This window comes from Anomaloglossus baeobatrachus, unplaced genomic scaffold (assembly GCF_048569485.1).
Source record: "Anomaloglossus baeobatrachus isolate aAnoBae1 unplaced genomic scaffold, aAnoBae1.hap1 Scaffold_419, whole genome shotgun sequence".
Classification (NCBI taxonomy): domain Eukaryota; kingdom Metazoa; phylum Chordata; class Amphibia; order Anura; family Aromobatidae; genus Anomaloglossus; species Anomaloglossus baeobatrachus.
Genome location: NW_027443525.1, coordinates 128,309 through 151,220, shown reverse-complemented (window position 1 = coordinate 151,220; position 22,912 = coordinate 128,309). Strand labels below are relative to the sequence as shown.

Below are 22,912 nucleotides of genomic sequence, written 5' to 3'. Positions count from 1 at the left end.
ACCGGCTAATTGGGAATAGACAAACTGTAAAAAGCCCTCTGAGAAAGCCCCTCTCTAACCTTTGTTAGTAAGCTTTTCTGTAGCCTGCCTGTTGATGTATTTTCGGTTTGAACAGTGCACAACATGAAGAGACGGAACACTGGCGGCTTGTCACAATGCCCCCCGATGACATCACAATAGCGCTGCTGCCTAGAAAACAAGCTGCGCAGAAGAAGTTGTTCTTTGGGTGGGAGGGTGGGCTAGTGGAAGGAGGGGGCAATCTCTTTTTTTCCCGGGTGGTAGGGGGATGACAGGAGAAGGGAAGCGGGTGGTGAGAAAGGTACAGAGGGCAGGGTTTGGGGGCTGGGAAGGAAAGGGAAAAGATTAGGGTTTGGGGATGATGAAAGGGCTTTCTACGGGTAAGGATGGCAAAGGGTGGCAGTGACGGAAAGTCAGGCAACCTGTCCTGTCCGTCTTTTTGTATCGTGAATTGGAAAGACTGCAAGGGGGAGGGGAGTTGCTTGCGCCCTAAAGGAGGAGTTATTCAGATTCATTGCAGTGGGCGGCGGCTGCAAAACGCACCATTCTTCTTGTTTTTGCTCTGCAAAGCAGCCTTTTCAAGGGTTGGCTTGGGTGACAAAATGTCTTGTGTAGGCGTGGGTTTGTCTCCCTCTCGCTCTCTCTCCCTAAGATGTGTCCGGCATAGGCCAGGGTGCCACTCGAGGCCCAAACCAATTCTGGTTATCGCTTCTCGGCCTTTTGGCTAAGATCAAGTGTAGAATCTGTTCTTATCAGTTTAATATCTGATACGTCCCCTATCTGGGGACCATATATTAAATGGATTTTTAGAACAGGGAGATGGAAAAAGAGCTTGCTCTGTCCACTCCACGCATTGACCTGGTATTGCAGTACCTCCAGGAACGGTGCACCCCTTCTTAACCCAGTTTCCAAAAGCAGAACTCGATTCACCTGATTCATATTAGCCCGATTAGCGAATTGAAATGAATTTTTATCTAACACACTTTTTACTTGCTTTATTCATCCAAATAGCAAACTCATCACCACTCAACTTCACCAACTCTGCTATGTCCCGTGCAGTATCTTGTTGTCAGTCTAATCTAGATCATGTGTAATTGAATGGAATAGATCCCTTTTGGACAAAGTGGAGTCAGATGCTGCAGTGACCACAGGTGTGAGAGGATCTACAATTGGCATCTGGTGTTATCTCTCTGCTTCCACTCCAAATAAAGTTACCTGTTGTTACCTGAACGTCAAATACTAAGAATGGGCGGCCTATGAAAGAATTAGTACTTTCATTAAGTATACTAAACCGGCTAATTGGGAATAGACAAACTGTAAAAAGCCCTCTGAGAAAGCCCCTCTCTAACCTTTGTTAGTAAGCTTTTCTGTAGCCTGCCTGTTGATGTATTTTCGGTTTGAACAGTGCACAACATGAAGAGACGGAACACTGGCGGCTTGTCACAATGCCCCCCGATGACATCACAATAGCGCTGCTGCCTAGAAAACAAGCTGCGCAGAAGAAGTTGTTCTTTGGGTGGGAGGGTGGGCTAGTGGAAGGAGGGGGCAATCTCTTTTTTTCCCGGGTGGTAGGGGGATGACAGGAGAAGGGAAGCGGGTGGTGAGAAAGGTACAGAGGGCAGGGTTTGGGGGCTGGGAAGGAAAGGGAAAAGATTAGGGTTTGGGGATGATGAAAGGGCTTTCTACGGGTAAGGATGGCAAAGGGTGGCAGTGACGGAAAGTCAGGCAACCTGTCCTGTCCGTCTTTTTGTATCGTGAATTGGAAAGACTGCAAGGGGGAGGGGAGTTGCTTGCGCCCTAAAGGAGGAGTTATTCAGATTCATTGCAGTGGGCGGCGGCTGCAAAACGCACCATTCTTCTTGTTTTTGCTCTGCAAAGCAGCCTTTTCAAGGGTTGGCTTGGGTGACAAAATGTCTTGTGTAGGCGTGGGTTTGTCTCCCTCTCGCTCTCTCTCCCTAAGATGTGTCCGGCATAGGCCAGGGTGCCACTCGAGGCCCAAACCAATTCTGGTTATCGCTTCTCGGCCTTTTGGCTAAGATCAAGTGTAGAATCTGTTCTTATCAGTTTAATATCTGATACGTCCCCTATCTGGGGACCATATATTAAATGGATTTTTAGAACAGGGAGATGGAAAAAGAGCTTGCTCTGTCCACTCCACGCATTGACCTGGTATTGCAGTACCTCCAGGAACGGTGCACCCCTTCTTAACCCAGTTTCCAAAAGCAGAACTCGATTCACCTGATTCATATTAGCCCGATTAGCGAATTGAAATGAATTTTTATCTAACACACTTTTTACTTGCTTTATTCATCCAAATAGCAAACTCATCACCACTCAACTTCACCAACTCTGCTATGTCCCGTGCAGTATCTTGTTGTCAGTCTAATCTAGATCATGTGTAATTGAATGGAATAGATCCCTTTTGGACAAAGTGGAGTCAGATGCTGCAGTGACCACAGGTGTGAGAGGATCTACAATTGGCATCTGGTGTTATCTCTCTGCTTCCACTCCAAATAAAGTTACCTGTTGTTACCTGAACGTCAAATACTAAGAATGGGCGGCCTATGAAAGAATTAGTACTTTCATTAAGTATACTAAACCGGCTAATTGGGAATAGACAAACTGTAAAAAGCCCTCTGAGAAAGCCCCTCTCTAACCTTTGTTAGTAAGCTTTTCTGTAGCCTGCCTGTTGATGTATTTTCGGTTTGAACAGTGCACAACATGAAGAGACGGAACACTGGCGGCTTGTCACAATGCCCCCCGATGACATCACAATAGCGCTGCTGCCTAGAAAACAAGCTGCGCAGAAGAAGTTGTTCTTTGGGTGGGAGGGTGGGCTAGTGGAAGGAGGGGGCAATCTCTTTTTTTCCCGGGTGGTAGGGGGATGACAGGAGAAGGGAAGCGGGTGGTGAGAAAGGTACAGAGGGCAGGGTTTGGGGGCTGGGAAGGAAAGGGAAAAGATTAGGGTTTGGGGATGATGAAAGGGCTTTCTACGGGTAAGGATGGCAAAGGGTGGCAGTGACGGAAAGTCAGGCAACCTGTCCTGTCCGTCTTTTTGTATCGTGAATTGGAAAGACTGCAAGGGGGAGGGGAGTTGCTTGCGCCCTAAAGGAGGAGTTATTCAGATTCATTGCAGTGGGCGGCGGCTGCAAAACGCACCATTCTTCTTGTTTTTGCTCTGCAAAGCAGCCTTTTCAAGGGTTGGCTTGGGTGACAAAATGTCTTGTGTAGGCGTGGGTTTGTCTCCCTCTCGCTCTCTCTCCCTAAGATGTGTCCGGCATAGGCCAGGGTGCCACTCGAGGCCCAAACCAATTCTGGTTATCGCTTCTCGGCCTTTTGGCTAAGATCAAGTGTAGTATCTGTTCTTATCAGTTTAATATCTGATACGTCCCCTATCTGGGGACCATATATTAAATGGATTTTTAGAACAGGGAGATGGAAAAAGAGCTTGCTCTGTCCACTCCACGCATTGACCTGGTATTGCAGTACCTCCAGGAACGGTGCACCCCTTCTTAACCCAGTTTCCAAAAGCAGAACTCGATTCACCTGATTCATATTAGCCCGATTAGCGAATTGAAATGAATTTTTATCTAACACACTTTTTACTTGCTTTATTCATCCAAATAGCAAACTCATCACCACTCAACTTCACCAACTCTGCTATGTCCCGTGCAGTATCTTGTTGTCAGTCTAATCTAGATCATGTGTAATTGAATGGAATAGATCCCTTTTGGACAAAGTGGAGTCAGATGCTGCAGTGACCACAGGTGTGAGAGGATCTACAATTGGCATCTGGTGTTATCTCTCTGCTTCCACTCCAAATAAAGTTACCTGTTGTTACCTGAACGTCAAATACTAAGAATGGGCGGCCTATGAAAGAATTAGTACTTTCATTAAGTATACTAAACCGGCTAATTGGGAATAGACAAACTGTAAAAAGCCCTCTGAGAAAGCCCCTCTCTAACCTTTGTTAGTAAGCTTTTCTGTAGCCTGCCTGTTGATGTATTTTCGGTTTGAACAGTGCACAACATGAAGAGACGGAACACTGGCGGCTTGTCACAATGCCCCCCGATGACATCACAATAGCGCTGCTGCCTAGAAAACAAGCTGCGCAGAAGAAGTTGTTCTTTGGGTGGGAGGGTGGGCTAGTGGAAGGAGGGGGCAATCTCTTTTTTTCCCGGGTGGTAGGGGGATGACAGGAGAAGGGAAGCGGGTGGTGAGAAAGGTACAGAGGGCAGGGTTTGGGGGCTGGGAAGGAAAGGGAAAAGATTAGGGTTTGGGGATGATGAAAGGGCTTTCTACGGGTAAGGATGGCAAAGGGTGGCAGTGACGGAAAGTCAGGCAACCTGTCCTGTCCGTCTTTTTGTATCGTGAATTGGAAAGACTGCAAGGGGGAGGGGAGTTGCTTGCGCCCTAAAGGAGGAGTTATTCAGATTCATTGCAGTGGGCGGCGGCTGCAAAACGCACCATTCTTCTTGTTTTTGCTCTGCAAAGCAGCCTTTTCAAGGGTTGGCTTGGGTGACAAAATGTCTTGTGTAGGCGTGGGTTTGTCTCCCTCTCGCTCTCTCTCCCTAAGATGTGTCCGGCATAGGCCAGGGTGCCACTCGAGGCCCAAACCAATTCTGGTTATCGCTTCTCGGCCTTTTGGCTAAGATCAAGTGTAGTATCTGTTCTTATCAGTTTAATATCTGATACGTCCCCTATCTGGGGACCATATATTAAATGGATTTTTAGAACAGGGAGATGGAAAAAGAGCTTGCTCTGTCCACTCCACGCATTGACCTGGTATTGCAGTACCTCCAGGAACGGTGCACCCCTTCTTAACCCAGTTTCCAAAAGCAGAACTCGATTCACCTGATTCATATTAGCCCGATTAGCGAATTGAAATGAATTTTTATCTAACACACTTTTTACTTGCTTTATTCATCCAAATAGCAAACTCATCACCACTCAACTTCACCAACTCTGCTATGTCCCGTGCAGTATCTTGTTGTCAGTCTAATCTAGATCATGTGTAATTGAATGGAATAGATCCCTTTTGGACAAAGTGGAGTCAGATGCTGCAGTGACCACAGGTGTGAGAGGATCTACAATTGGCATCTGGTGTTATCTCTCTGCTTCCACTCCAAATAAAGTTACCTGTTGTTACCTGAACGTCAAATACTAAGAATGGGCGGCCTATGAAAGAATTAGTACTTTCATTAAGTATACTAAACCGGCTAATTGGGAATAGACAAACTGTAAAAAGCCCTCTGAGAAAGCCCCTCTCTAACCTTTGTTAGTAAGCTTTTCTGTAGCCTGCCTGTTGATGTATTTTCGGTTTGAACAGTGCACAACATGAAGAGACGGAACACTGGCGGCTTGTCACAATGCCCCCCGATGACATCACAATAGCGCTGCTGCCTAGAAAACAAGCTGCGCAGAAGAAGTTGTTCTTTGGGTGGGAGGGTGGGCTAGTGGAAGGAGGGGGCAATCTCTTTTTTTCCCGGGTGGTAGGGGGATGACAGGAGAAGGGAAGCGGGTGGTGAGAAAGGTACAGAGGGCAGGGTTTGGGGGCTGGGAAGGAAAGGGAAAAGATTAGGGTTTGGGGATGATGAAAGGGCTTTCTACGGGTAAGGATGGCAAAGGGTGGCAGTGACGGAAAGTCAGGCAACCTGTCCTGTCCGTCTTTTTGTATCGTGAATTGGAAAGACTGCAAGGGGGAGGGGAGTTGCTTGCGCCCTAAAGGAGGAGTTATTCAGATTCATTGCAGTGGGCGGCGGCTGCAAAACGCACCATTCTTCTTGTTTTTGCTCTGCAAAGCAGCCTTTTCAAGGGTTGGCTTGGGTGACAAAATGTCTTGTGTAAGCGTGGGTTTGTCTCCCTCTCGCTCTCTCTCCCTAAGATGTGTCCGGCATAGGCCAGGGTGCCACTCGAGGCCCAAACCAATTCTGGTTATCGCTTCTCGGCCTTTTGGCTAAGATCAAGTGTAGTATCTGTTCTTATCAGTTTAATATCTGATACGTCCCCTATCTGGGGACCATATATTAAATGGATTTTTAGAACAGGGAGATGGAAAAAGAGCTTGCTCTGTCCACTCCACGCATTGACCTGGTATTGCAGTACCTCCAGGAACGGTGCACCCCTTCTTAACCCAGTTTCCAAAAGCAGAACTCGATTCACCTGATTCATATTAGCCCGATTAGCGAATTGAAATGAATTTTTATCTAACACACTTTTTACTTGCTTTATTCATCCAAATAGCAAACTCATCACCACTCAACTTCACCAACTCTGCTATGTCCCGTGCAGTATCTTGTTGTCAGTCTAATCTAGATCATGTGTAATTGAATGGAATAGATCCCTTTTGGACAAAGTGGAGTCAGATGCTGCAGTGACCACAGGTGTGAGAGGATCTACAATTGGCATCTGGTGTTATCTCTCTGCTTCCACTCCAAATAAAGTTACCTGTTGTTACCTGAACGTCAAATACTAAGAATGGGCGGCCTATGAAAGAATTAGTACTTTCATTAAGTATACTAAACCGGCTAATTGGGAATAGACAAACTGTAAAAAGCCCTCTGAGAAAGCCCCTCTCTAACCTTTGTTAGTAAGCTTTTCTGTAGCCTGCCTGTTGATGTATTTTCGGTTTGAACAGTGCACAACATGAAGAGACGGAACACTGGCGGCTTGTCACAATGCCCCCCGATGACATCACAATAGCGCTGCTGCCTAGAAAACAAGCTGCGCAGAAGAAGTTGTTCTTTGGGTGGGAGGGTGGGCTAGTGGAAGGAGGGGGCAATCTCTTTTTTTCCCGGGTGGTAGGGGGATGACAGGAGAAGGGAAGCGGGTGGTGAGAAAGGTACAGAGGGCAGGGTTTGGGGGCTGGGAAGGAAAGGGAAAAGATTAGGGTTTGGGGATGATGAAAGGGCTTTCTACGGGTAAGGATGGCAAAGGGTGGCAGTGACGGAAAGTCAGGCAACCTGTCCTGTCCGTCTTTTTGTATCGTGAATTGGAAAGACTGCAAGGGGGAGGGGAGTTGCTTGCGCCCTAAAGGAGGAGTTATTCAGATTCATTGCAGTGGGCGGCGGCTGCAAAACGCACCATTCTTCTTGTTTTTGCTCTGCAAAGCAGCCTTTTCAAGGGTTGGCTTGGGTGACAAAATGTCTTGTGTAGGCGTGGGTTTGTCTCCCTCTCGCTCTCTCTCCCTAAGATGTGTCCGGCATAGGCCAGGGTGCCACTCGAGGCCCAAACCAATTCTGGTTATCGCTTCTCGGCCTTTTGGCTAAGATCAAGTGTAGTATCTGTTCTTATCAGTTTAATATCTGATACGTCCCCTATCTGGGGACCATATATTAAATGGATTTTTAGAACAGGGAGATGGAAAAAGAGCTTGCTCTGTCCACTCCACGCATTGACCTGGTATTGCAGTACCTCCAGGAACGGTGCACCCCTTCTTAACCCAGTTTCCAAAAGCAGAACTCGATTCACCTGATTCATATTAGCCCGATTAGCGAATTGAAATGAATTTTTATCTAACACACTTTTTACTTGCTTTATTCATCCAAATAGCAAACTCATCACCACTCAACTTCACCAACTCTGCTATGTCCCGTGCAGTATCTTGTTGTCAGTCTAATCTAGATCATGTGTAATTGAATGGAATAGATCCCTTTTGGACAAAGTGGAGTCAGATGCTGCAGTGACCACAGGTGTGAGAGGATCTACAATTGGCATCTGGTGTTATCTCTCTGCTTCCACTCCAAATAAAGTTACCTGTTGTTACCTGAACGTCAAATACTAAGAATGGGCGGCCTATGAAAGAATTAGTACTTTCATTAAGTATACTAAACCGGCTAATTGGGAATAGACAAACTGTAAAAAGCCCTCTGAGAAAGCCCCTCTCTAACCTTTGTTAGTAAGCTTTTCTGTAGCCTGCCTGTTGATGTATTTTCGGTTTGAACAGTGCACAACATGAAGAGACGGAACACTGGCGGCTTGTCACAATGCCCCCCGATGACATCACAATAGCGCTGCTGCCTAGAAAACAAGCTGCGCAGAAGAAGTTGTTCTTTGGGTGGGAGGGTGGGCTAGTGGAAGGAGGGGGCAATCTCTTTTTTTCCCGGGTGGTAGGGGGATGACAGGAGAAGGGAAGCGGGTGGTGAGAAAGGTACAGAGGGCAGGGTTTGGGGGCTGGGAAGGAAAGGGAAAAGATTAGGGTTTGGGGATGATGAAAGGGCTTTCTACGGGTAAGGATGGCAAAGGGTGGCAGTGACGGAAAGTCAGGCAACCTGTCCTGTCCGTCTTTTTGTATCGTGAATTGGAAAGACTGCAAGGGGGAGGGGAGTTGCTTGCGCCCTAAAGGAGGAGTTATTCAGATTCATTGCAGTGGGCGGCGGCTGCAAAACGCACCATTCTTCTTGTTTTTGCTCTGCAAAGCAGCCTTTTCAAGGGTTGGCTTGGGTGACAAAATGTCTTGTGTAGGCGTGGGTTTGTCTCCCTCTCGCTCTCTCTCCCTAAGATGTGTCCGGCATAGGCCAGGGTGCCACTCGAGGCCCAAACCAATTCTGGTTATCGCTTCTCGGCCTTTTGGCTAAGATCAAGTGTAGTATCTGTTCTTATCAGTTTAATATCTGATACGTCCTCTATCTGGGGACCATATATTAAATGGATTTTTAGAACAGGGAGATGGAAAAAGAGCTTGCTCTGTCCACTCCACGCATTGACCTGGTATTGCAGTACCTCCAGGAACGGTGCACCCCTTCTTAACCCAGTTTCCAAAAGCAGAACTCAATTCACCTGATTCATATTAGCCCGGTTTAATGAATTGGAAGAAAGCATACGTCTTCATATGCACCTCAATTTGGCCCATTCACTTTTCACACTTCCTCCTTTTGTTTTTTATCTTTCACACTTTTGACTTTCTTTATTCATCCAAATAGCAAACTCATCACCACTCAACCTGACCAACTCGGCTATGTCCCGTGCTGCAGTTCTCTGTCTTATCTAGATCATTTGCAATTGAATGGAATAGATCCCTTTTGGACAAAGTGGATTCACCTGCTGCTGCAGTGACCACAGGTGTGATAAGATCTAGAATTGGCATCTGGTGCGATCTCTCCGCTTCCACTCCAAAGAAAGTTACCTGTTTATTCCTATCATGCATTGGTTTTTGGGGTTTTCTTTGAGTAATGATGATCTCTTTAGTAGTCTGTTGGCGCCCTCTCCTGGAGGAATAGTTTGCTTGCTCTTGGACATTCTAAAAGAGAGGTCATGATAGACATTGAGCTTCTGAGCTCAATTGGGGACAGTCATGGGTGATGAATGTTTGCAACCTGCTGCAAAGCCTCATACCGCAATATAAGGAACGTCAAATACTAAGAAAGGGCGGCCTATGAAAGAATTACTAGTTTCAATAAGTACACTTAAACGGCTAATTGGGAATAGAAAAACTGTAAAAAGCCCTCTGAGAAAGCCCCCCTCTAACCTTTGATAGTAAGTTTTTCTGTAGTCTGCCTGTTGATGTATTTTCCGTTTGAACTGTGCACAACATGAAGAGACGGAACACTGGCGGCTTGTCACAATGCCCCCGCTGACATCACAATAGCGCTGCTGCCTAGAAAACAAGCTGCGCAGCAGAAGTTGTTCTTTGGGTGGGAGGGTGGGCTAGTGTAAGGAGGGGGCAAGCTCTTTTTTTCCCGGGTGGTAGGGGGATGACAGGAGAAGGGATGCGGGTGGTGAGAAGGGTACAGAGGGCAGGGTTTGGGGGCTGGGAAGGAAAGGGAAAAGATTAGGGTTTGGGGATGATGAAAGGGCTTTCTACGGGTAAGGATGGCAAAGGGTGGCAGTGACGGAAAGTCAGGCAACCTGTCCTGTCCGTCTTTTTGTATCGTGAATTGGAAAGACTGCAAGGGGGAGGGGAGTTGCTTGCGCCCTAAAGGAGGAGTTATTCAGATTCATTGCAGTGGGGGGCGGCGGCTGCAAAACGCACCATTCTTCTTGTTTTTGCTCTGCAAAGCAGCCTTTTCAAGGGTTGGCTTGGGTGACAAAATGTCTTCTGTAGGCGTGGGTTTGTCTCCCTCTCGCTCTCTCTCCCTAAGATGTGTCCGGCATAGGCCAGGGTGCCACTCGAGGCCCAAACCAATTCTGGTTATCGCTTCTCGGCCTTTTGGCTAAGATCAAGTGTAGTATCTGTTCTTATCAGTTTAATATCTGATACGTCCCCTATCTGGGGACCATATATTAAATGGATTTTTAGAACAGGGAGATGGAAAAAGAGCTTGCTCTGTCCACTCCACGCATTGACCTGGTATTGCAGTACCTCCAGGAACGGTGCACCCCTTCTTAACCCAGTTTCCAAAAGCAGAACTCAATTCACCTGATTCATATTAGCCCGGTTTAATGAATTGGAAGAAAGCATACGTCTTCATATGCACCTCAATTTGGCCCATTCACTTTTCACACTTCCTCCTTTTGTTTTTTATCTTTCACACTTTTGACTTTCTTTATTCATCCAAATAGCAAACTCATCACCACTCAACCTGACCAACTCGGCTATGTCCCGTGCTGCAGTTCTCTGTCTTATCTAGATCATTTGCAATTGAATGGAATAGATCCCTTTTGGACAAAGTGGATTCACCTGCTGCTGCAGTGACCACAGGTGTGATAAGATCTAGAATTGGCATCTGGTGCGATCTCTCCGCTTCCACTCCAAAGAAAGTTACCTGTTTATTCCTATCATGCATTGGTTTTTGGGGTTTTCTTTGAGTAATGATGATCTCTTTAGTAGTCTGTTGGCGCCCTCTCCTGGAGGAATAGTTTGCTTGCTCTTGGACATTCTAAAAGAGAGGTCATGATAGACATTGAGCTTCTGAGCTCAATTGGGGACAGTCATGGGTGATGAATGTTTGCAACCTGCTGCAAAGCCTCATACCGCAATATAAGGAACGTCAAATACTAAGAAAGGGCGGCCTATGAAAGAATTACTACTTTCAATAAGTACACTTAAACGGCTAATTGGGAATAGAAAAACTGTAAAAAGCCCTCTGAGAAAGCCCCCCTCTAACCTTTGATAGTAAGTTTTTCTGTAGTCTGCCTGTTGATGTATTTTCCGTTTGAACTGTGCACAACATGAAGAGACGGAACACTGGCGGCTTGTCACAATGCCCCCGCTGACATCACAATAGCGCTGCTGCCTAGAAAACAAGCTGCGCAGCAGAAGTTGTTCTTTGGGTGGGAGGGTGGGCTAGTGTAAGGAGGGGGCAAGCTCTTTTTTTCCCGGGTGGTAGGGGGATGACAGGAGAAGGGATGCGGGTGGTGAGAAGGGTACAGAGGGCAGGGTTTGGGGGCTGGGAAGGAAAGGGAAAAGATTAGGGTTTGGGGATGATGAAAGGGCTTTCTACGGGTAAGGATGGCAAAGGGTGGCAGTGACGGAAAGTCAGGCAACCTGTCCTGTCCGTCTTTTTGTATCGTGAATTGGAAAGACTGCAAGGGGGAGGGGAGTTGCTTGCGCCCTAAAGGAGGAGTTATTCAGATTCATTGCAGTGGGGGGCGGCGGCTGCAAAACGCACCATTCTTCTTGTTTTTGCTCTGCAAAGCAGCCTTTTCAAGGGTTGGCTTGGGTGACAAAATGTCTTCTGTAGGCGTGGGTTTGTCTCCCTCTCGCTCTCTCTCCCTAAGATGTGTCCGGCATAGGCCAGGGTGCCACTCGAGGCCCAAACCAATTCTGGTTATCGCTTCTCGGCCTTTTGGCTAAGATCAAGTGTAGTATCTGTTCTTATCAGTTTAATATCTGATACGTCCCCTATCTGGGGACCATATATTAAATGGATTTTTAGAACAGGGAGATGGAAAAAGAGCTTGCTCTGTCCACTCCACGCATTGACCTGGTATTGCAGTACCTCCAGGAACGGTGCACCCCTTCTTAACCCAGTTTCCAAAAGCAGAACTCAATTCACCTGATTCATATTAGCCCGGTTTAATGAATTGGAAGAAAGCATACGTCTTCATATGCACCTCAATTTGGCCCATTCACTTTTCACACTTCCTCCTTTTGTTTTTTATCTTTCACACTTTTGACTTTCTTTATTCATCCAAATAGCAAACTCATCACCACTCAACCTGACCAACTCGGCTATGTCCCGTGCTGCAGTTCTCTGTCTTATCTAGATCATTTGCAATTGAATGGAATAGATCCCTTTTGGACAAAGTGGATTCACCTGCTGCTGCAGTGACCACAGGTGTGATAAGATCTAGAATTGGCATCTGGTGCGATCTCTCCGCTTCCACTCCAAAGAAAGTTACCTGTTTATTCCTATCATGCATTGGTTTTTGGGGTTTTCTTTGAGTAATGATGATCTCTTTAGTAGTCTGTTGGCGCCCTCTCCTGGAGGAATAGTTTGCTTGCTCTTGGACATTCTAAAAGAGAGGTCATGATAGACATTGAGCTTCTGAGCTCAATTGGGGACAGTCATGGGTGATGAATGTTTGCAACCTGCTGCAAAGCCTCATACCGCAATATAAGGAACGTCAAATACTAAGAAAGGGCGGCCTATGAAAGAATTACTACTTTCAATAAGTACACTTAAACGGCTAATTGGGAATAGAAAAACTGTAAAAAGCCCTCTGAGAAAGCCCCCCTCTAACCTTTGATAGTAAGTTTTTCTGTAGTCTGCCTGTTGATGTATTTTCCGTTTGAACTGTGCACAACATGAAGAGACGGAACACTGGCGGCTTGTCACAATGCCCCCGCTGACATCACAATAGCGCTGCTGCCTAGAAAACAAGCTGCGCAGCAGAAGTTGTTCTTTGGGTGGGAGGGTGGGCTAGTGTAAGGAGGGGGCAAGCTCTTTTTTTCCCGGGTGGTAGGGGGATGACAGGAGAAGGGATGCGGGTGGTGAGAAGGGTACAGAGGGCAGGGTTTGGGGGCTGGGAAGGAAAGGGAAAAGATTAGGGTTTGGGGATGATGAAAGGGCTTTCTACGGGTAAGGATGGCAAAGGGTGGCAGTGACGGAAAGTCAGGCAACCTGTCCTGTCCGTCTTTTTGTATCGTGAATTGGAAAGACTGCAAGGGGGAGGGGAGTTGCTTGCGCCCTAAAGGAGGAGTTATTCAGATTCATTGCAGTGGGGGACGGCGGCTGCAAAACGCACCATTCTTCTTGTTTTTGCTCTGCAAAGCAGCCTTTTCAAGGGTTGGCTTGGGTGACAAAATGTCTTCTGTAGGCGTGGGTTTGTCTCCCTCTCGCTCTCTCTCCCTAAGATGTGTTCGGCATAGGCCAGGGTGCCACTCGAGGCCCAAACCAATTCTGGTTATCGCTTCTCGGCCTTTTGGCTAAGATCAAGTGTAGTATCTGTTCTTATCAGTTTAATATCTGATACGTCCCCTATCTGGGGACCATATATTAAATGGATTTTTAGAACAGGGAGATGGAAAAAGAGCTTGCTCTGTCCACTCCACGCATTGACCTGGTATTGCAGTACCTCCAGGAACGGTGCACCCCTTCTTAACCCAGTTTCCAAAAGCAGAACTCAATTCACCTGATTCATATTAGCCCGGTTTAATGAATTGGAAGAAAGCATACGTCTTCATATGCACCTCAATTTGGCCCATTCACTTTTCACACTTCCTCCTTTGGTTTTTTATCTTTCACACTTTTGACTTTCTTTATTCATCCAAATAGCAAACTCATCACCACTCAACCTGACCAACTCGGCTATGTCCCGTGCTGCAGTTCTCTGTCTTATCTAGATCATTTGCAATTGAATGGAATAGATCCCTTTTGGACAAAGTGGATTCACCTGCTGCTGCAGTGACCACAGGTGTGATAAGATCTAGAATTGGCATCTGGTGCGATCTCTCCGCTTCCACTCCAAAGAAAGTTACCTGTTTATTCCTATCATGCATTGGTTTTTGGGGTTTTCTTTGAGTAATGATGATCTCTTTAGTAGTCTGTTGGCGCCCTCTCCTGGAGGAATAGTTTGCTTGCTCTTGGACATTCTAAAAGAGAGGTCATGATAGACATTGAGCTTCTGAGCTCAATTGGGGACAGTCATGGGTGATGAATGTTTGCAACCTGCTGCAAAGCCTCATACCGCAATATAAGGAACGTCAAATACTAAGAAAGGGCGGCCTATGAAAGAATTACTACTTTCAATAAGTACACTTAAACGGCTAATTGGGAATAGAAAAACTGTAAAAAGCCCTCTGAGAAAGCCCCCCTCTAACCTTTGATAGTAAGTTTTTCTGTAGTCTGCCTGTTGATGTATTTTCCGTTTGAACTGTGCACAACATGAAGAGACGGAACACTGGCGGCTTGTCACAATGCCCCCGCTGACATCACAATAGCGCTGCTGCCTAGAAAACAAGCTGCGCAGCAGAAGTTGTTCTTTGGGTGGGAGGGTGGGCTAGTGTAAGGAGGGGGCAAGCTCTTTTTTTCCCGGGTGGTAGGGGGATGACAGGAGAAGGGATGCGGGTGGTGAGAAGGGTACAGAGGGCAGGGTTTGGGGGCTGGGAAGGAAAGGGAAAAGATTAGGGTTTGGGGATGATGAAAGGGCTTTCTACGGGTAAGGATGGCAAAGGGTGGCAGTGACGGAAAGTCAGGCAACCTGTCCTGTCCGTCTTTTTGTATCGTGAATTGGAAAGACTGCAAGGGGGAGGGGAGTTGCTTGCGCCCTAAAGGAGGAGTTATTCAGATTCATTGCAGTGGGGGGCGGCGGCTGCAAAACGCACCATTCTTCTTGTTTTTGCTCTGCAAAGCAGCCTTTTCAAGGGTTGGCTTGGGTGACAAAATGTCTTCTGTAGGCGTGGGTTTGTCTCCCTCTCGCTCTCTCTCCCTAAGATGTGTCCGGCATAGGCCTGGGTGCCACTCGAGGCCCAAACCAATTCTGGTTATCGCTTCTCGGCCTTTTGGCTAAGATCAAGTGTAGTATCTGTTCTTATCAGTTTAATATCTGATACGTCCCCTATCTGGGGACCATATATTAAATGGATTTTTAGAACAGGGAGATGGAAAAAGAGCTTGCTCTGTCCACTCCACGCATTGACCTGGTATTGCAGTACCTCCAGGAACGGTGCACCCCTTCTTAACCCAGTTTCCAAAAGCAGAACTCAATTCACCTGATTCATATTAGCCCGGTTTAATGAATTGGAAGAAAGCATACGTCTTCATATGCACCTCAATTTGGCCCATTCACTTTTCACACTTCCTCCTTTTGTTTTTTATCTTTCACACTTTTGACTTTCTTTATTCATCCAAATAGCAAACTCATCACCACTCAACCTGACCAACTCGGCTATGTCCCGTGCTGCAGTTCTCTGTCTTATCTAGATCATTTGCAATTGAATGGAATAGATCCCTTTTGGACAAAGTGGATTCACCTGCTGCTGCAGTGACCACAGGTGTGATAAGATCTAGAATTGGCATCTGGTGCGATCTCTCCGCTTCCACTCCAAAGAAAGTTACCTGTTTATTCCTATCATGCATTGGTTTTTGGGGTTTTCTTTGAGTAATGATGATCTCTTTAGTAGTCTGTTGGCGCCCTCTCCTGGAGGAATAGTTTGCTTGCTCTTGGACATTCTAAAAGAGAGGTCATGATAGACATTGAGCTTCTGAGCTCAATTGGGGACAGTCATGGGTGATGAATGTTTGCAACCTGCTGCAAAGCCTCATACCGCAATATAAGGAACGTCAAATACTAAGAAAGGGCGGCCTATGAAAGAATTACTACTTTCAATAAGTACACTTAAACGGCTAATTGGGAATAGAAAAACTGTAAAAAGCCCTCTGAGAAAGCCCCCCTCTAACCTTTGATAGTAAGTTTTTCTGTAGTCTGCCTGTTGATGTATTTTCCGTTTGAACTGTGCACAACATGAAGAGACGGAACACTGGCGGCTTGTCACAATGCCCCCGCTGACATCACAATAGCGCTGCTGCCTAGAAAACAAGCTGCGCAGCAGAAGTTGTTCTTTGGGTGGGAGGGTGGGCTAGTGTAAGGAGGGGGCAAGCTCTTTTTTTCCCGGGTGGTAGGGGGATGACAGGAGAAGGGATGCGGGTGGTGAGAAGGGTACAGAGGGCAGGGTTTGGGGGCTGGGAAGGAAAGGGAAAAGATTAGGGTTTGGGGATGATGAAAGGGCTTTCTACGGGTAAGGATGGCAAAGGGTGGCAGTGACGGAAAGTCAGGCAACCTGTCCTGTCCGTCTTTTTGTATCGTGAATTGGAAAGACTGCAAGGGGGAGGGGAGTTGCTTGCGCCCTAAAGGAGGAGTTATTCAGATTCATTGCAGTGGGGGGCGGCGGCTGCAAAACGCACCATTCTTCTTGTTTTTGCTCTGCAAAGCAGCCTTTTCAAGGGTTGGCTTGGGTGACAAAATGTCTTCTGTAGGCGTGGGTTTGTCTCCCTCTCGCTCTCTCTCCCTAAGATGTGTCCGGCATAGGCCAGGGTGCCACTCGAGGCCCAAACCAATTCTGGTTATCGCTTCTCGGCCTTTTGGCTAAGATCAAGTGTAGTATCTGTTCTTATCAGTTTAATATCTGATACGTCCCCTATCTGGGGACCATATATTAAATGGATTTTTAGAACAGGGAGATGGAAAAAGAGCTTGCTCTGTCCACTCCACGCATTGACCTGGTATTGCAGTACCTCCAGGAACGGTGCACCCCTTCTTAACCCAGTTTCCAAAAGCAGAACTCAATTCACCTGATTCATATTAGCCCGGTTTAATGAATTGGAAGAAAGCATACGTCTTCATATGCACCTCAATTTGGCCCATTCACTTTTCACACTTCCTCCTTTTGTTTTTTATCTTTCACACTTTTGACTTTCTTTATTCATCCAAATAGCAAACTCATCACCACTCAACCTGACCAACTCGGCTATGTCCCGTGCTGCAGTTCTCTGTCTTATCTAGATCATTTGCAATTGAATGGAATAGATCCCTTTTGGACAAAGTGGATTCACCTGCTGCTGCAGTGACCACAGGTGTGATAAGATCTAGAATTGGCATCTGGTGCGATCTCTCCGCTTCCACTCCAAAGAAAGTTACCTGTTTATTCCTATCATGCATTGGTTTTTGGGGTTTTCTTTGAGTAATGATGATCTCTTTAGTAGTCTGTTGGCGCCCTCTCCTGGAGGAATAGTTTGCTTGCTCTTGGACATTCTAAAAGAGAGGTCATGATAGACATTGAGCTTCTGAGCTCAATTGGGGACAGTCATGGGTGATGAATGTTTGCAACCTGCTGCAAAGCCTCATACCGCAATATAAGGAACGTCAAATACTAAGAAAGGGCGGCCTATGAAAGAATTACTACTTTCAATAAGTACACTTAAACGGCTAATTGGGAATAGAAAAACTGTAAAAAGCCCTCTGAGAAAGCCCCCCTCTAACCTTTGATAGTAAGTTTTTCTGTAGTCTGCCTGTTGATGTATTTTCCGTTTGAACTGTGCACAACATGAAGAGACGGAACACTGGCGGCTTGTCACAATGCCCCCGCTGACATCACAATAGCGCTGCTGCCTAGAAAACAAGCTGCGCAGCAGAAGTTGTTCTTTGGGTGGGAGGGTGGGCTAGTGTAAGGAGGGGGCAAGCTCTTTTTTTCCCGGGTGGTAGGGGGATGACAGGAGAAGGGATGCGGGTGGTGAGAAGGGTACAGAGGGCAGGGTTTGGGGGCTGGGAAGGAAAGGGAAAAGATTAGGGTTTGGGGATGATGAAAGGGCTTTCTACGGGTAAGGATGGCAAAGGGTGGCAGTGACGGAAAGTCAGGCAACCTGTCCTGTCCGTCTTTTTGTATCGTGAATTGGAAAGACTGCAAGGGGGAGGGGAGTTGCTTGCGCCCTAAAGGAGGAGTTATTCAGATTCATTGCAGTGGGGGGCGGCGGCTGCAAAACGCACCATTCTTCTTGTTTTTGCTCTGCAAAGCAGCCTTTTCAAGGGTTGGCTTGGGTGACAAAATGTCTTCTGTAGGCGTGGGTTTGTCTCCCTCTCGCTCTCTCTCCCTAAGATGTGTCCGGCATAGGCCAGGGTGCCACTCGAGGCCCAAACCAATTCTGGTTATCGCTTCTCGGCCTTTTGGCTAAGATCAAGTGTAGTGTTGTTCGAAGAGGTGGTTTAAGCTCCAGGCCACCTTAGTACAATGATACAATGCACACTGGAAGGTTGCGCTTGCTAGTACCCTGGGTGGATAGTATATTCATCTAGAGGAAAACATGGCCCTACCAGGATCGAGGCTATTAGACTGAGTAAGGGTGGGGGGCTATGGTACAACGTGCCCCAGGACTGACGACCCTGGAGTGAGTCTGAGCTTGCTGGCTTGGGACCCCGGCAAGTCTTGGGCTCTGTAGCACACCGTACCTTGCCTTTTCATACTTTTTGAGCATATTACCCTATCCCGGCCTTCTGGCTAGGAAGGGAAATTTTTATAATCCCGGTCGGAGGTCTGGTCAGCTTTGGGCTGAGAAACTAACACCCGGTTGGAGGTCTGGGTCAGCTTCGGCTGAGAAACCAACACCCGGTTGGAGGTCTGGGTCAGCTTCGGCTGAGAAACCAACACCCGGTTGGAGGTCCGGTTAGCCTTGGGCTGAGAAACCAACACCGGTTGACGGTCCGGGCAGTTTCGGCTGCGAAACCAACAACTAGTAGCTCTCTACTCCACTTGGGTAAGATGCCTGGGTGGACGCTGGGAGCAACGACAAGGCTCAACCATGCTTCGGCTTGGGGGAGCACCGAAGATCCCTGACCCTTGCTGTGGCCTTCTGGCTCGGAGGGACGGGGTTGATTTTTGGGGACCCTCTCCTCACGGTGGGGTCCACACGAATCCTAGCCTTTGCACTGTTTTTGGTGTGACTTCGGTCATGCATTTTTTGTGGTGCTTTGGAAAGCTTCATTAAATCAAAATCTGTTCTTATCAGTTTAATATCTGATACGTCCCCTATCTGGGGACCATATATTAAATGGATTTTTAGAACAGGGAGATGGAAAAAGAGCTTGCTCTGTCCACTCCACGCATTGACCTGGTATTGCAGTACCTCCAGGAACGGTGCACCCCTTCTTAACCCAGTTTCCAAAAGCAGAACTCAATTCACCTGATTCATATTAGCCCGGTTTAATGAATTGGAAGAAAGCATACGTCTTCATATGCACCTCAATTTGGCCCATTCACTTTTCACACTTCCTCCTTTTGTTTTTTATCTTTCACACTTTTGACTTTCTTTATTCATCCAAATAGCAAACTCATCACCACTCAACCTGACCAACTCGGCTATGTCCCGTGCTGCAGTTCTCTGTCTTATCTAGATCATTTGCAATTGAATGGAATAGATCCCTTTTGGACAAAGTGGATTCACCTGCTGCTGCAGTGACCACAGGTGTGATAAGATCTAGAATTGGCATCTGGTGCGATCTCTCCGCTTCCACTCCAAAGAAAGTTACCTGTTTATTCCTATCATGCATTGGTTTTTGGGGTTTTCTTTGAGTAATGATGATCTCTTTAGTAGTCTGTTGGCGCCCTCTCCTGGAGGAATAGTTTGCTTGCTCTTGGACATTCTAAAAGAGAGGTCATGATAGACATTGAGCTTCTGAGCTCAATTGGGGACAGTCATGGGTGATGAATGTTTGCAACCTGCTGCAAAGCCTCATACCGCAATATAAGGAACGTCAAATACTAAGAAAGGGCGGCCTATGAAAGAATTACTACTTTCAATAAGTACACTTAAACGGCTAATTGGGAATAGAAAAACTGTAAAAAGCCCTCTGAGAAAGCCCCCCTCTAACCTTTGATAGTAAGTTTTTCTGTAGTCTGCCTGTTGATGTATTTTCCGTTTGAACTGTGCACAACATGAAGAGACGGAACACTGGCGGCTTGTCACAATGCCCCCGCTGACATCACAATAGCGCTGCTGCCTAGAAAACAAGCTGCGCAGCAGAAGTTGTTCTTTGGGTGGGAGGGTGGGCTAGTGTAAGGAGGGGGCAAGCTCTTTTTTTCCCGGGTGGTAGGGGGATGACAGGAGAAGGGATGCGGGTGGTGAGAAGGGTACAGAGGGCAGGGTTTGGGGGCTGGGAAGGAAAGGGAAAAGATTAGTGTTTGGGGATGATGAAAGGGCTTTCTACGGGTAAGGATGGCAAAGGGTGGCAGTGACGGAAAGTCAGGCAACCTGTCCTGTCCGTCTTTTTGTATCGTGAATTGGAAAGACTGCAAGGGGGAGGGGAGTTGCTTGCGCCCTAAAGGAGGAGTTATTCAGATTCATTGCAGTGGGGGGCGGCGGCTGCAAAACGCACCATTCTTCTTGTTTTTGCTCTGCAAAGCAGCCTTTTCAAGGGTTGGCTTGGGTGACAAAATGTCTTCTGTAGGCGTGGGTTTGTCTCCCTCTCGCTCTCTCTCCCTAAGATGTGTCCGGCATAGGCCAGGGTGCCACTCGAGGCCCAAACCAATTCTGGTTATCGCTTCTCGGCCTTTTGGCTAAGATCAAGTGTAGTATCTGTTCTTATCAGTTTAATATCTGATACGTCCCCTATCTGGGGACCATATATTAAATGGATTTTTAGAACAGGGAGATGGAAAAAGAGCTTGCTCTGTCCACTCCACGCATTGACCTGGTATTGCAGTACCTCCAGGAACGGTGCACCCCTTCTTAACCCAGTTTCCAAAAGCAGAACTCAATTCACCTGATTCATATTAGCCCGGTTTAATGAATTGGAAGAAAGCATACGTCTTCATATGCACCTCAATTTGGCCCATTCACTTTTCACACTTCCTCCTTTTGTTTTTTATCTTTCACACTTTTGACTTTCTTTATTCATCCAAATAGCAAACTCATCACCACTCAACCTGACCAACTCGGCTATGTCCCGTGCTGCAGTTCTCTGTCTTATCTAGATCATTTGCAATTGAATGGAATAGATCCCTTTTGGACAAAGTGGATTCACCTGCTGCTGCAGTGACCACAGGTGTGATAAGATCTAGAATTGGCATCTGGTGCGATCTCTCCGCTTCCACTCCAAAGAAAGTTACCTGTTTATTCCTATCATGCATTGGTTTTTGGGGTTTTCTTTGAGTAATGATGATCTCTTTAGTAGTCTGTTGGCGCCCTCTCCTGGAGGAATAGTTTGCTTGCTCTTGGACATTCTAAAAGAGAGGTCATGATAGACATTGAGCTTCTGAGCTCAATTGGGGACAGTCATGGGTGATGAATGTTTGCAACCTGCTGCAAAGCCTCATACCGCAATATAAGGAACGTCAAATACTAAGAAAGGGCGGCCTATGAAAGAATTACTACTTTCAATAAGTACACTTAAACGGCTAATTGGGAATAGAAAAACTGTAAAAAGCCCTCTGAGAAAGCCCCCCTCTAACCTTTGATAGTAAGTTTTTCTGTAGTCTGCCTGTTGATGTATTTTCCGTTTGAACTGTGCACAACATGAAGAGACGGAACACTGGCGGCTTGTCACAATGCCCCCGCTGACATCACAATAGCGCTGCTGCCTAGAAAACAAGCTGCGCAGCAGAAGTTGTTCTTTGGGTGGGAGGGTGGGCTAGTGTAAGGAGGGGGCAAGCTCTTTTTTTCCCGGGTGGTAGGGGGATGACAGGAGAAGGGATGCGGGTGGTGAGAAGGGTACAGAGGGCAGGGTTTGGGGGCTGGGAAGGAAAGGGAAAAGATTAGGGTTTGGGGATGATGAAAGGGCTTTCTACGGGTAAGGATGGCAAAGGGTGGCAGTGACGGAAAGTCAGGCAACCTGTCCTGTCCGTCTTTTTGTATCGTGAATTGGAAAGACTGCAAGGGGGAGGGGAGTTGCTTGCGCCCTAAAGGAGGAGTTATTCAGATTCATTGCAGTGGGGGGCGGCGGCTGCAAAACGCACCATTCTTCTTGTTTTTGCTCTGCAAAGCAGCCTTTTCAAGGGTTGGCTTGGGTGACAAAATGTCTTCTGTAGGCGTGGGTTTGTCTCCCTCTCGCTCTCTCTCCCTAAGATGTGTCCGGCATAGGCCAGGGTGCCACTCGAGGCCCAAACCAATTCTGGTTATCGCTTCTCGGCCTTTTGGCTAAGATCAAGTGTAGTATCTGTTCTTATCAGTTTAATATCTGATACGTCCCCTATCTGGGGACCATATATTAAATGGATTTTTAGAACAGGGAGATGGAAAAAGAGCTTGCTCTGTCCACTCCACGCATTGACCTGGTATTGCAGTACCTCCAGGAACGGTGCACCCCTTCTTAACCCAGTTTCCAAAAGCAGAACTCAATTCACCTGATTCATATTAGCCCGGTTTAATGAATTGGAAGAAAGCATACGTCTTCATATGCACCTCAATTTGGCCCATTCACTTTTCACACTTCCTCCTTTTGTTTTTTATCTTTCACACTTTTGACTTTCTTTATTCATCCAAATAGCAAACTCATCACCACTCAACCTGACCAACTCGGCTATGTCCCGTGCTGCAGTTCTCTGTCTTATCTAGATCATTTGCAATTGAATGGAATAGATCCCTTTTGGACAAAGTGGATTCACCTGCTGCTGCAGTGACCACAGGTGTGATAAGATCTAGAATTGGCATCTGGTGCGATCTCTCCGCTTCCACTCCAAAGAAAGTTACCTGTTTATTCCTATCATGCATTGGTTTTTGGGGTTTTCTTTGAGTAATGATGATCTCTTTAGTAGTCTGTTGGCGCCCTCTCCTGGAGGAATAGTTTGCTTGCTCTTGGACATTCTAAAAGAGAGGTCATGATAGACATTGAGCTTCTGAGCTCAATTGGGGACAGTCATGGGTGATGAATGTTTGCAACCTGCTGCAAAGCCTCATACCGCAATATAAGGAACGTCAAATACTAAGAAAGGGCGGCCTATGAAAGAATTACTACTTTCAATAAGTACACTTAAACGGCTAATTGGGAATAGAAAAACTGTAAAAAGCCCTCTGAGAAAGCCCCC

At 46.8% G+C, this 22,912-nt stretch overlaps 15 non-coding genes across 15 annotated transcripts; all 15 read left to right on the top strand.

Annotated features, from left to right (window-relative positions):
* Positions 1-722: 722 nt before the first annotated feature.
* LOC142278613 (U2 spliceosomal RNA) lies at positions 723-913 on the top strand. The gene has a single exon (XR_012741433.1). It is a non-coding gene; the product is annotated as a U2 spliceosomal RNA (small nuclear RNA).
* A 1,117-nt stretch (positions 914-2,030) lies between these two features.
* LOC142278612 (U2 spliceosomal RNA) lies at positions 2,031-2,221 on the top strand. Its single transcript, XR_012741432.1, has one exon. It is a non-coding gene; the product is annotated as a U2 spliceosomal RNA (small nuclear RNA).
* A 1,117-nt stretch (positions 2,222-3,338) lies between these two features.
* On the top strand, positions 3,339-3,529 carry LOC142278508 (U2 spliceosomal RNA). Its single transcript, XR_012741338.1, has one exon. It is a non-coding gene; the product is annotated as a U2 spliceosomal RNA (small nuclear RNA).
* A 1,117-nt stretch (positions 3,530-4,646) lies between these two features.
* LOC142278507 (U2 spliceosomal RNA) lies at positions 4,647-4,837 on the top strand. Its single transcript, XR_012741337.1, has one exon. It is a non-coding gene; the product is annotated as a U2 spliceosomal RNA (small nuclear RNA).
* A 1,117-nt stretch (positions 4,838-5,954) lies between these two features.
* Positions 5,955-6,145, top strand: LOC142278506 (U2 spliceosomal RNA). Its single transcript, XR_012741336.1, has one exon. It is a non-coding gene; the product is annotated as a U2 spliceosomal RNA (small nuclear RNA).
* A 1,117-nt stretch (positions 6,146-7,262) lies between these two features.
* On the top strand, positions 7,263-7,453 carry LOC142278505 (U2 spliceosomal RNA). The gene has a single exon (XR_012741335.1). It is a non-coding gene; the product is annotated as a U2 spliceosomal RNA (small nuclear RNA).
* A 1,117-nt stretch (positions 7,454-8,570) lies between these two features.
* Positions 8,571-8,761, top strand: LOC142278610 (U2 spliceosomal RNA). The gene has a single exon (XR_012741430.1). It is a non-coding gene; the product is annotated as a U2 spliceosomal RNA (small nuclear RNA).
* Positions 8,762-10,149: 1,388 nt separating this feature from the next.
* LOC142278503 (U2 spliceosomal RNA) lies at positions 10,150-10,340 on the top strand. The gene has a single exon (XR_012741334.1). It is a non-coding gene; the product is annotated as a U2 spliceosomal RNA (small nuclear RNA).
* Positions 10,341-11,728: 1,388 nt separating this feature from the next.
* Positions 11,729-11,919, top strand: LOC142278502 (U2 spliceosomal RNA). Its single transcript, XR_012741333.1, has one exon. It is a non-coding gene; the product is annotated as a U2 spliceosomal RNA (small nuclear RNA).
* Positions 11,920-13,307: 1,388 nt separating this feature from the next.
* On the top strand, positions 13,308-13,498 carry LOC142278501 (U2 spliceosomal RNA). The gene has a single exon (XR_012741332.1). It is a non-coding gene; the product is annotated as a U2 spliceosomal RNA (small nuclear RNA).
* A 1,388-nt stretch (positions 13,499-14,886) lies between these two features.
* On the top strand, positions 14,887-15,077 carry LOC142278499 (U2 spliceosomal RNA). Its single transcript, XR_012741330.1, has one exon. It is a non-coding gene; the product is annotated as a U2 spliceosomal RNA (small nuclear RNA).
* A 1,388-nt stretch (positions 15,078-16,465) lies between these two features.
* Positions 16,466-16,656, top strand: LOC142278498 (U2 spliceosomal RNA). The gene has a single exon (XR_012741329.1). It is a non-coding gene; the product is annotated as a U2 spliceosomal RNA (small nuclear RNA).
* A 2,186-nt stretch (positions 16,657-18,842) lies between these two features.
* LOC142278627 (U2 spliceosomal RNA) lies at positions 18,843-19,038 on the top strand. The gene has a single exon (XR_012741445.1). It is a non-coding gene; the product is annotated as a U2 spliceosomal RNA (small nuclear RNA).
* Positions 19,039-20,426: 1,388 nt separating this feature from the next.
* On the top strand, positions 20,427-20,617 carry LOC142278497 (U2 spliceosomal RNA). The gene has a single exon (XR_012741328.1). It is a non-coding gene; the product is annotated as a U2 spliceosomal RNA (small nuclear RNA).
* Positions 20,618-22,005: 1,388 nt separating this feature from the next.
* Positions 22,006-22,196, top strand: LOC142278496 (U2 spliceosomal RNA). The gene has a single exon (XR_012741327.1). It is a non-coding gene; the product is annotated as a U2 spliceosomal RNA (small nuclear RNA).
* Positions 22,197-22,912: the final 716 nt, after the last annotated feature.